The sequence below is a fragment of the Mandrillus leucophaeus genome, unplaced genomic scaffold, assembly GCF_000951045.1.
Source record: "Mandrillus leucophaeus isolate KB7577 unplaced genomic scaffold, Mleu.le_1.0 Scaffold25, whole genome shotgun sequence".
NCBI classification, from domain to species: Eukaryota; Metazoa; Chordata; class Mammalia; order Primates; family Cercopithecidae; genus Mandrillus; species Mandrillus leucophaeus.
The window spans coordinates 7,636,284-7,649,744 of record NW_012102587.1 but is presented as its reverse complement, the minus strand read 5'-3'; positions in this window follow the sequence as shown (position 1 = coordinate 7,649,744).

Below are 13,461 nucleotides of genomic sequence, written 5' to 3'. Positions count from 1 at the left end.
AATAGTAGAGTCTTAGCTTTGTGTGTCTGAAAAGGTCTTTTTCATTCTTGAAGAATAATTTGGCAGGCTGTAGAATTATAGGTTCATAGTTTTTTTCCCTCCCTCAGCACTTTGAAGATTTTTAACTCATTGTCTTCTGTCACCTAATGTTACAGATAAGTCTGACATTACCGTAATTTTCTCTCCTTTGTAGATAATCTGTCTTTTCACTCTAGGATATTTGCATGACTTTCTCTCTATCCTCTAATGTTTTTCAGCTTCATTATGATTTGGCTAGTTGTAGATTTGTTTTTGTTTTTTTGTTTTTTTGGGTTTTTTTTGCTTGGTATTTGGTATATACTTTCAATCTGTGAGCTCATGTTTTCAATTCTGGAAAATTCTTAAATGTGCCTGCATATTGGAATCACATGGGGACCTATAGAAAATGCTGGTGTCTGGGTTCCACCCCCAGAGACTCTGATATAATTAGTCTGGGGTATGCCCTGAGCATTAGGATTTTTAAAAGTTCCCCAGGTGATTCTGATGTGCCACCCAGGTTGCCGCTTACTGGTATAGTTATGCATAAAATAAGGGGGAGAGTCCAAGTGAGAGAGATGAGATGGGTAGTGACATTGGAAATGAAGAATGAGGGGCACATTTTGGAATAAAATCACCTGAACTTGGTGACTTGGGTGTGAAGGTTAAGGATAAGGAAGAGTCAATGGTAAGTTCATTTTTTTATCTTGAGAAACTAGGTGGATGATGTTTCCATAAACTAAAAGAGAATGTAGAGAAGCAGGCGAATGGGTAGAGTTAACAAGTTTGGTTTGATATGTTGGGGTTGAGTTACGTAGGGCACATCTGATAAAGGTGCCATAAGCACTCAGATATTTGAGTCTGGGCTGTTGAATGTAAATGTGGAGTCATCAGCATGTGAGAGTAATAAATGATGCCTTAGGAGTGGATGAAATCACATAGGGAGCATGTTATGGTGAAAAGAGAAGAGCGATCAGGAGTAGGAGGAAAGCTCACACCTGTCATCGCAGCACTTTGGGAGGCTAAGGCAGGCGGATCACGAGGTCAGGAGATCGAGAGCATGGCCAACATGGTGAAACCTTGTCTCTACTAAAAATACAAAAAATTGCTGGGTATGGTGGTGGGCATCTGTAGTCCCAACTACTCGGGAGGCTGAGGCAGGAGAATCACTTGAACCTGGGAGGCGGAGGTTTCAGTGAGCCGAGATTGTGCCACTGTACTCCAACCTGGAGACAGAGTGAGACTTAGTCTCAAAAAAAAAAAAAAAAAAGTAGGAAGAAAACCAGAAAAGTGATGGGGTGAAGCCAAGGTAGGAGGAAGTTTCAGGCAGAGAGTAACTGGTACAATGAAGTACAATTGGAAGGATGAATTAATCTTGGTGATAAAGGAGAAGATGTTGTTTTACATTGAAAATGTTTTTCTAACCTGCTATATCTTAACATATAAAATCCCTCCTTGTATACTAATAAAATAGTTCACAAAATATCTTAAAGAAAAGCCTGATTATATACTGAATCTTTTATTGGGAGTGAAGGGTTCTGGGGCAACTAGCGAACTTTGAAAGAATGATGGATGTTTGGACAACATCTATGAAGAATGGACATAGGAACTGACTAGAGATGAAGAAAGAATTGCCAGACAGTTTTGAGGCCATCAAGGATCCATGTGAGGATAGAGGTCAGATATTTGCAGTAGAGCCAATTGACATTGTTCTGCAATGTCTTAGTGGGCTCAGCAGCCCGGGAGTGTAGACCCATCGTGATGTGAAATACATTGATTGTAGCTGATAATTCACTGGTAGGCATGGCACAAAGACATGTGAAAAATTAATAGAGGCTCCCAGTGAAATATCCACAGACGTTATCATGGGATCCATGCAAATTGGGGAAGGAAGTTGAATCAGCAGTGCTGACCTGATGGCGTGAGGAAATGGGGTGAAGTCAAATGACTGCAAGTGTTGAGATTAAAAATCCAGTTTAAGGGTAAGGGTGGTAAGTTTGGAGTTTGTAAGCAAAGAGGAATATAGTGGAACATTTCCAGATCTTGATGAGGTCCAAAGAGTGATCTAAACAACTGTATTTACATAGTTCACTGAAGTGGGTAGAGATGAACAGCAGTGGAGTGGAGGTCCAATGCATGGGTGACCAGATGTTAATGTTGGTATTGATGTTACCTGGAGTGATCTCAAAGGTCAGGTGGGAAGGAAGGGTGTCATCTATACTCTTTTTCACCATTTGAGCAGGGACTTATCTCAGTGCCTTGACTGTATTGGGATTTTAATTAGAATCTCTTTCCCCCTCTTTTATTTATTTAATTATTTTTATTTATTTTCTTATTTTTTTGAGACAAGGTCTTACTCTGTCACCCAGGCTGGAGTGCAGTGGCATGATCTCGGCTCACTGCAACCTCTGCCTCCCGGCTCCAAGTGATTCTCCTGCCTCAGCCTCCCTACTAGCTGAGATTACAGGCACCCGCCACCACACCCGGCTAAGTTTTGTATTTTTAGTAAAGACAGAGTTTCACCATGTTGGCTAGGCTGGTCTTGAACTCCTGACCTCAGGTGATCCACCTGCCTCGGCCTCCCAAAGTGTTGGGATTACAGGCTTGAGTATTTATTTTTTAGATATTTATCACCCTAGGTGTTCTGAAATTTTACTACAATATGTTTAGGAGTGGGTCTTTTCCTGTTGGTCCTGTTCAGTCAGATATATCTTTTGAATTCTGGGAAATTTACTTCTGTATTTGCTGTTAGTGTTCCTTTTTTCACTTTCTCTATTCTTTTCTTCTAAAAGTTCTCTATTCTAGATATATTTGACCTTCTGTTTCTGTTTTTTATATAGCCCTTAGCTTTTCTCTGTTGTGCTACCTTCTAGAAGAATTACATAACTGGTGTTCCAGCTCAGCAAGTTGCTCTTCAGCTGTATCCATCCATTCAGCCCAGCAGTTGAGTTTTTAATTTTATTGATAGCAATTTTAATTTCTAAGATTGCTGTACTTTGAAATGGAAGTATATTGCCATTCTTGTATTTTTTCTGAGAATATTAATTGCTCTTCTAAAGTTCCAAGCACTTCTAAAGAGCCATTACAGGGAAGGGTGGGATGAGCCTGCCACCAGCCGATCTCCAGTTGTGAGTGCCCCCTGGTTTGCCTTGGGCACATTGCCATGCTTCTTGAGACTGTCTGCACTAAACCACTCACATCATGGGGTAGATACCATGCTGTCTCTGCCTGGTCCAAGGTTGGCAAGTAGGAGAAGTGTAGAAGGGTTGGCCAGACTGGCTGCTTTCACAGAAGCCTGGTTGAACCCATAAGGTCAGTTGCCCTGCATTTCCAGCTCCCAGCATCAGCTACCTCTGAGCTTAGGATGCCTCTGGTTTCATATTTAGCAAGTCCTCTCCTTGAGTATTTCAAGCTGTGGTTTCCCTCCATCCAGCTGCTCACTGTTGCTTTCAGGGATTCCTTGTAGTTTCTGGTTCACAGAATGTACTTATTTTGCAGTATAGTTGTGGATTCCTTTTCTTTTTAAAAATCTCTTTCTTTTTGTTATTTCTGTGGATTTAGGATAGGTGGAAGAAGCTGCAGCATGCCTACCCGACACCTGATTTGGCTTTCCCCACCACTTTTTTATACTACAGAATCATGCCATCTCCCTGATCATCTGTCTTCACCTTTCAAAAACTCGGTTTAGTTAGGAGCTGAGATAAATAGGTTCAGTCAGTGGTTTCTTACTAGGCCTCAATAAAAATCGGGATGTAAAGGGTTTTTTCCTCCTTGAAATACATAGAGTTCATTCAGTTCATTGTGCCAGCAAGTATACTGGCACCTGCTCTTTTATGCCTCCCTTCTTTTTATCACTGATGAGATCTGTGAAACCTGTCATCTTTCTTTGTGATTTACAAGATAGACTTTTCCAGGCTATGTCAACTGTTCTGAAGACAATGTTGTTAAGTATCAGGTTTGGCAGATCAGATAGATAATGATGTGCCTTGGAAAGACTGGGCTATTGATGAGCCTCGTGTCAAAACTGATTGCCATATATGGGCGATTTTTCCTTTTCACCGTTTCCCTGGTTTCAGTTTCTGTGAGGATTTTCATGAACAAGGGCAGTTTTGATTCCAAATCAAAATTGTGCTCTAGTAACCGTGTCCTCTGCTGCTTTCACATGGCAGCATTTGTAACTGCTAATCATTCTGTGGCCTCCCCGAAGGTGGGCTTTAAAAGTAATAAGCACTTGGGAAACATATTGCCATTGAAAAACAATCGTTTTTGATTGCCATTCTGAAAACCGTGAATCCACCTACTGCTACTGCGCTTCCCTGAGACTGTTTCATTTGCAAGATTTGCTTCTCTTTTAGAAACACTTTTTGGGGAAACTTGCACAGAATGTGATCATGGTCCAATTCATTGTGATGAGCAGTTGAGTAGACAAAGCAAAGAAATAACTCAAGTGCTGAAACTGTTTCAGAAGAAAAGTTTCTAAAATGCATTCCCTGGGAATTTCTGCCATTGGATCAAACTCATTTCTATTCCCTTTATAGTCATCACATGTCACTCCTAGATCTTTTGGGAATGTCTGCTCCACCAAAGTATGACAGTGGCAGTTCTGTTTTGAAACAATTCTTTCTGCTTATATTAATAAAGAAGCTTAAGATTTTCCAGCAGGACATTACAGAGAGGCAAAGTGCTGGCCCATCACCTCAGGATCAGCTGGATGTACCTGGGGTGGGTAGTCTCACACCCTGGGCTTGGGAAGCTTGCAGACTGACAAATTTAAGATGAAACTTAAAGATGTTTATAAAGACAAATCTTTGTGGCATTTTCAAAGTCCCAGATCCTCGTGCATATCAAGATCATGTCCGTCCTCAAGGCACGTCAGGGCATGTTGAAGCATATCTTCCCGGAATATGTGTAAAATTCATACTAAAGTTGAGTTTGGTTCAGTTTTTCCCCCAGAAAGAATAAATGAGTGATCCTTAAATATTGTTGGATAATCAGATTTTGAAATGGCAGCTTGTTTTCATTGATGCGTAACTTGGCTTTACATAACCAGGTTTATTTCCCACTTACGTGACATACACACTCCGGTTTGTGGGAGACTGTGCCCCACTGCAGACAGGCAGCCTCACTCGCTTGCCAAGGCAGGGGAAGAATGGGCATGGGTTCTCATACTCACTCTTCTCTGCTTGGGCCTAGAAGGAATGTGCTGCACTTCTGCTCTGCATATTGGCCAGAACTAATCCTGTGGCCCTAACTGCAAGGGGGCTGGAATGTGTAACCTGTCCTCCAAAGGGAGAGGAGAACCAAATGGTGATCCCTGGCAATGTCTGCCACCGTTGTAAAACGTTCTGCGGTACTCTGTTCACAACAGAATACTTTTTTCCCTTAGTGATTGATAGTGAACATGACTATAAGAAAATATTTTTTGGTGGCAAAGTTTAAAACAAAATTATGGTCTTTAAAAAACGTAAAATGTAAACTTTGTATCTAAGTCTTGGAGTGGTGAGAAAGAAGGAAGGGGTTCACTTTCATCTTTTCCTCTCACCTAAAAGGAGAAATGTGTGGGATGGAATGAACCAGGTGTCTCTCTGGTGCCTCCTGGGAATATCCCCAGCACATTTCTGTGGGTATTGACCCCATTTTACGGCTGCCAACGCCCACATTTTTCTGGGTGGCACAGCAGTTTCAAACCCTGGTTTGACTTCACTCCGGTGACCAAAGACTTTCCTCATCACCACAGACCTGTCTGCTGTCCCTGAAAGTCCCTTCGCTGCTCCTGCCTCATGTTGCATATGCATTTCTCACGGAAATAAGTGACTTGGCATTGTAGGCATTGCTGATAGGAATGCAATCTTAGCTTTTTAGGAGAAAAAGGAAAGACTTTGTAGACCTATTCATAAGTTACATTAGAAAATTAATAAAAAGCATTTCTAGAAAGCCTGGGAATGTCCTTGATTTGGACCTCAAGCCCCTTTCCGTAGCAGCTGTTCTGCCCTGCCACAGCTTCCAGAGACCCAGACCCATGTGGAAATCTGACAGACAGGAAAGAGAGAGTTTTTTAATTTTTATTTATTTATTTATTGAGAGATAGAGCCTTCCTCTGACACCCAGGCTGGAGTGCAGTGGTGCAGTGGTGCAGTGGTGTGATTATGGCTCACTACAGCCTCAACCTTCAGCCAGGGCAAGCAGTCCTCCCACCTCGGCCTCCCTAGTAGCTGGGACCTGAGGTGCGTACCTGGCTAATTTTGTTTACTTTTTGTAGAGTCGGGGTCTCACTGTGTTGCCTAGGCTGGTCTCAAAGTCCTGGGATCAAACGATCCTCCTGCCTCAGCCTCCCAAAGTGCTGAGATTTAAGGAGTGAGCCACTGCACCCAGCTGAAAAGAAACAGTTTTCACAGGTTTTGACTTCTCACCTTGTAAAAAGGTTTAGTGTGAGAGAAGTCTGTATGAATGACTGTGCTGGATGGTGTCATTTTTGATGTGACCCCATACTATATAAGTGGCTAGTTTTGTGGGAGCCGTGTGCCTGGGCTGTATTGACGGTGCATTCTTTAAGAGGAAGAGCAGCGTGTTGACACTGGTCAAGAAAGCTCTGAAAGGTATGGGCACAGGTACCAATGGGGTTCGAAGGAAGGAGCAGACCCAGCTGGAGGAGGTCAAGGCCTTTCTCCTTGGATGGTATGGACAGGAAACCCATGTGCACAGATACGTGTATGCACTCTTAAGAACAGAAAGTCTGGTCTGGTGGTAGTAAAGGTTGCAGGTAGAGGAAGTGGGTGGAAGGGAGGGCTTTTAAAACATAGGGCTTGGCTTCTCTTTGAGGATTAAACATGCACTCATGTTTCTTCTCAGGCAGGGCATGCTTCTGCTCAGGCAGGATCTACATCTGCCCATGGGGGTTCTTTTTAGGAGGCCTGCAAGTAAGACTGCCCCACCCACCATAGTTCCTGGTGTTCCCTTTATTAAGCAGCATCATTGTCAGGCTCTTATTTAAAATGAAGGCCAGGTGCGGTGGCTCACGCCTGTAATCCCAGCACTTTGGGAGGCCAAGGCAGGTGGATCCCTGAGTCGGGAGTTTGAGACCAGCCTGACCAACGTGGAGAAACCCCATCTCTACTAAAAATACAAAATTAGCCTGGCATGGTGGCTCATGCCTGTAATCCCAGCTACTCGGGAGGCTGAGGCAGGAGAATCTCCTGAACCTGGGAGGCAGAGGTTGCATTGAGCCGAGATCATGCCACTGCACTGCAGCCTGGGTAACAAGAGTGAAACTCTGTCTCAAAAAAATAAAAAGAAAAAATAAAAAGAACATTCTGAGTCTGATCAAGGTGTGAACTTGGGCTGTGGCAGCGAGAGCCAAGGAAGAGTCAGCTGTGGGACAGACAGAATGCAGGCTTTAACTCTGGGTGAGTTACTTGCAGACTGGGACGCTGGGCATGTTCCTCATGCTTTCTAAACTTCAGGTTTCTACCTGTAAGATGGAGACACAATACCACCTTTCTTTGAGGGCTGTTAACATTAAATGTGATAACGTTTCAAAGGCTTAGCTCATAAGGGCCGTCCAATGAAATATTAGTTCCATTCCCTCTCTCCTCATTCACTTCAAAGCATGAGTATGGAGCCATGACATTGGCATTTCCTTTGGATTAGGTTGCTTCCCTAATGCTTCTGTCAAAATAAGAGGAAGCAGAGTACACGAATCACTGTGCCTGCTGACACCTTGCCACAGCTCGACTTGTCGGTTAGTTAACAGGGAGCAAGTTCCTAAGGACGTAGGACAGAAACTGGCTGGTTGTTATTATACTGATTAATTGATTGATTGACTGCAGGGCTGAGGGTTTGGCCAGTTCAGGCAGGGGCTGTTTCCATGGAGGGAAGCTCAGGTAGGGTGCCGCAGGATGGCACGAGGCTGCTGGAGAGCAAGGAAAGGAGGTGGGAGGGAGGAGATAGGTTTTGTCAGCATCTTATTTTCACCTAGGGATGATGGCTTTGTCCTCATACTTTATAGTGTCACCACGGTGGGAGTGCAGTCTCCTGAGGGAGGAGTTACATTTTAATTAGCCACAAGGTACCTGATTTCTGATGTATCAGTCCTTTTCTCCAGGCCTCATTGTTTCAGATTATTTTTGCCCATGTCCTCCACTTGCCTGCTCCTTTCATTTGTATCAGAAGGAAACCACCAAGCAGCCTGGAAACCCTCTTACCAGACCTCAGGATATTAATTGTCGAGTTCTCTCCCACGGTTACACAAGTGCTGAAAAAGTGGTTCTCTTTCAATAGTGTCTTGTCAAAATGCCAGGCACAGTTTGTTTTTGACGTTTGCTGCTACTGTTAAATAATAGTCTTGCTTCTGTCATAGCTAATGTTGACTTGAAGGCATTTGGAGGGCATTTCTCAACTCCAGCCTTAACAGCAAGACCTGGGTCTTGACAGATATTTTTCTTGCTTGCCCAAGGCAACTGCGTATAAGGGCTGCAACCTTTGCTTTTCTAACCTCCAAGAAAATTTCAAATGGGTATGCACCATCTTAAGCCATAGATCCAGTTGTATTCACATACACACACACACACACACACACACACACACACACAGACATAAACCCACAGACACAAAGGCACACATACACAGACAAGTGGAAGTTCTTGAAGTTTTGCCATCCTAGGAATAACATTTAAATAAATTAAACAGTATCCCATATTAGGACCCCTCAAATCTCGCTGTTCTGCCTTGGTAAATCTCTATCAGTTAGAATGTCATACTTAATTACACATCTCTTTAAAAATCAATATGCATTCTTATTGTTTCTGTATTTGCAATGGAGCAAGCCCCTGAACGCTGCTTGTCTAGCTGCATGCACAGCGTACCATCTGTCAGAGAGAAGCTGGGTTCTTCATGCACAGCACTTTCTTGCATTACTATGTCCATTAGAAATTTCATTTCTGCTCCTTTTCCCACTTCTATGCAAAGGCAGCTTTTGAATTTTTCCTCTCATGCCTTATAGGTGACGTGTAGAGACCTTCTTCTAATGGGATAGTTATTTCTGAAATGTTCAGCATTTATGAGGTAATGGAGAGGAGGGCAAGAAAAAAAAATGGGTAGAGCGAGTGAGAACTGCACAAGAATTCTGTGGAACTGCATAGGCATTGGCATTATTTGTATGTGAAGAGGCCAAGAAATGCACAGTTGGTTTCAAAATAAATACCAAAGGAATGGTTAATTACACAAGTCTGTTTTGCATTTCCAGGAAAATAGAAATATGTCAGTCATTTGGGTTTCCAATAACTAAGGCAACTTGGGTTTGGAGGCTTATTTATATATGGAGTTGCAGATTGTAAGCCTAATGGTGTGTTCTGCTACATACTTTTCTGTGACTATCTCTATGTCCCTAAATTCCATTTCACTTTCTACCTTTGAGAATCATTTTTAGAGATTTCCAAAATTACAAAATGTGAGCATATGAATTGTTCTGTCATCACCTCTTACATCTCTCAATTTTTAGAGATTTCCCAAATTACAAAATCTGAGCATGAATTGTACTACCATCACCTCTTTTTCTTTCGTGAGGTAATATTATTTGAGAGACTAATTTTAGATGTCAACAGTTTGCCTTCCTCCGAGAGGAATATGGGTTTCTTTACGATAAACATGCAGTTATCCCATGATGACTCGTGTATATTAAACAGCCATTTAACTGACATATAAGACTCAGAAGAATGGTAAAGTTGGAAGAGACACTAAAATTCATTTAGAACAGTCCAATCTTGTCATTTTACTAAGGCAGAAGCAAAGCCACAGGTTGATTACATGTTTGTCCCAAGTTATACCACCAGTCAGTGGCAGAATCAGACATTTCAGTAGCTTTAGCAGGATGTTAACATTTCAATTTATGAAAGATGGAAATTGAATTTTATAACTATGCAAGGTTTACAGCAATGTAGCATGTATGTTGACAACTGGTAGAAAATGGGCATTTATGAATTGTGAATGTTTCTATTATGAAGGGCAATTATTACCTTAAGTAGTAGCTGGTAACGAACACTGAATGTCTATTATATGCTTTACGTATACCACCTCATTTCATGACCCCAATAAAGTCATAAGGTTGATATTACTATCTATAGAGTGTAAGGTCAGTACTTCATATGTGAAGAAACAGAGGCTTAGATTACACACAACCTGCTAAGGCCACACAGCTAGTATGTACAGCTGGGGATAGAGCCAGGCCCTTGTTCTTTTTCCCAGGATGCAATCTGCACTGCCTGTGGATGTCAACACAGAAAGCTGGTGGAACCTGGTTTATTCCTCTACAATGTTAGATGTGGAATTTAAACATATATGTAAAAGTTATGCTCTTGCCCTTTCTAAACAAATGTAGGCTTTAATTGAGGCAAGGAACAACTTCACTAGTATAATTCTTGGCAAAGAAAGGAGTTCTGAGCCTGAGATTTACTATTTTGTGGTACAGTAAGTTGGATGTCTTGAAACAAGAGGTGTGGGGAAAGATTTGCGTCATGACTTATTAAAGTGGAAATATTTCTAAATCAAAGACTTGGGTTACATAGTCTTTGAAGCAGAATGTAAGGTACACCTTACCAGATGCAATTTCATTTATGACTTAAATTTGAACCTCTAAGTCATTAAATATAGTCTTCAATTTTAAGATGAAGTTGGCATGTCCACAAGAAAATAACTATGAAATGCACACATCATTTTCTCAATTTTCATTAGACTTGCATATGAAAAAAATCACAAGCATTATTTATGAAGTCTGAAGTGATTTCTGCATACTTTGATCTTTTATATTTTGACATTCATGACCTTAGTGAAGACAGGATAGTAAAAATATGATTAGGCTAATTGTCAGATCAAGGACTCTGATTAATGAATATAAATGGAAGAGGTTGATTTTTTTTTTTCCTCTGCCCCCTTTACCCTGGAAAGAATAAATTATTTTTCTTCCTCTGCCCCCTTTTACCCTGGAAAGAATATCCTAGAAACCACATTAAACTACACTTCTACCTGAGCACATCCTTCCTAACTAGGCTAGTCATGAAACTGGAGCGCAAGGCCAGGTGGAGAAATGGGGTTGACTCAATGGCAATCCAAGGCTGACAGCTGTGTTAATGGATGACTTAGGCAAGAAATAAAGTGATTGGCTCATGAAACGAAAAGCAGGACTGTTCTCACGGACAGCTGGGATTCAGACTTCAGAAAGCCTCCATCAGGACTTAGCTTCTTTCCAGCCCTTTGTCCTTTCTGCTGTGTTGGCCTTAGTCTTGCACTTCACAGGGACGGGATGGCTTTGGCAGCTCCAGCCTCGTGTCCTCTCCCCTCCACATCCCACCTCTCTGAAGTCTCAGCAAAAGTCTCATGATTTATTGGCTTTGTTCAGGTCAGGTGTCCATTGCTGAAAACCAATTCCCATGGCTTGTTCTCCATAGAAAAGAATAAAATATGATGACAAAAATGAGGGCAAATGTAAAAAACAGAAAACAAGCAAACAAAAAAAAACTGTCCTATATCAGAGCCAGAAAATCATAATGAAGTGGAAGCTGCAAAAGCAAGAGAAAGGCATGAGTTACAAAGAGAAACAGAAGCTGGAGATGAGGAAAAGGGGAGGATGGGGGAGAGCGGGAGGGAGGGAGGGAGAAAGCATCTGACGCTCTGTACTTCCCCTGAAACCTGTGCTTCCCTTCCAATAAGCTCTTCAAAAAATGATTTAAAAGTTGAATGGTTTTCTGTTCCTTGTAACCAAATGACCATGACTAAGATGTTTTGTTAATGTTCCCTTTACCAAGTAAGGCTGGATTCCATGTGACATGTAAGTTATAGAGGCCCTACGGTTAACTGTGTCCCTCTTTGGGAAGAGAAACCTGCTTGCCAAACAGATCAGAGATTTTTTTTTTTTTTAGCAATTAGATATATGGTTTGAAATAAATGATCTTGGAGGCCCATGAAATTTGAGGTTCTGGGGTTCTCTGGTTTTCAAACAATACCTACACTCAGTTTCATGCAAAACTCACTATTTTTCAGCCATTTTTCCACCCAGCCTAACTTTCTCACTTGGTGTAAAGGAGAAGTTGCTGTGGTTAAGCATGAACTGGCTGAACTTCCTTTTAAGTGGAATCTTCTTTGCAAGTGAGAACATTTAGGCCAAGGGGGTTGGAGACACCATTGAAGCAATTCTCTTGAATCTGAGCTGAACCACAAGGAAACCATTTCCGAATCTTGTTTGAAATGAAAACTAGGAAAACTAGGGAAGGAAATTCTAGAATCTCTCCAAGAAATTCATCCCAAATTTTTAGCTGCTTTCATCTTCATCTGGCATTTACCACATACTAATATTAGGTTAGAGGGCTTGGGAGTCAATTTGGTCTTTAAGATAATAGGAATGTATTTTATTCAGTTTCTGCTGTAAGGCCCAAAGTAGGCAGGTAGTGGGACTACTTTATAGTGTCACGATTTGAGATGAAGACCACTGTTTCTGTTTCCATACCTCACAGAGATTCTGTGTCACTAGAGGGCCAGGTTTCTGGGGCTTGCTGTTGATCTTACCTTGCTGGCTCATCGTGATTGAATGCAGGTGGAACACCACCAGCCGCAGCATCAGAATGCCTTTCTGAAAGCCTCTTGTGTGGATTGTCCAGGAGTGTCACCCTTAATCATCTGGCTTAGGTCCCTGCCCCAGCCAGCTAAACAACTTTGATTTTTGGCAAGTCAAGTAATTCCGTTGGGATAAGATGTCTTTGGAATTTCCGAATGAAATTCTCTTATCTTGCCAAAACCATTATGTCCTTTCTTAGTAAAGTTGATACACTGGGTCAGTCTCCCCAAACATGTCATAAACTCCTTTCTTTTTTCATAATTACTGGAATGAATGTGGAATGGAACAAAAAAATAAAGAAAATCTCACCATCTGAAGCCAAGCTATGCAGGGAGACGTTAGATCACTTTTGGCAACAGAGAACGGCTCTGCGAGCTGGACTTGGAGATAAATACCAGCAGCTCATCCCTTTATGTACTGTATTTTAATGGCCATCCTCTCCCCTGAGGGCTGACTAGTATTCTCTCCTATTGGCTAACATTAGTTCTTACTTGTTCTGGGAAAGTGCCTGTTTCCAAGGGTGACACCCACAGTCTATAAACAAAGAATGAAGGTCATGTGCATGGGAATTGGAGAGAGAGGAGGTGCTTATAAAAAATACAAGTCTTCTCACCTAGAAATATTTAGCCCCTGTGGAATTTTAGTTTTCTTTACTTACAATCCCCCCTAATCCTAAATCATTTTATATATCCTAGTAATATTAAACGTGAATGTATTCCACAGCTGAGTGATTTATTCAGGACTCAAAAAGTATACATTATTTAGATAGCATTTGATTACATCATCTTTATTTCTCCTATGGTGCTGGCCCGTGAAGTGAAGTAGGCAGGGGTTGCTATTAAACC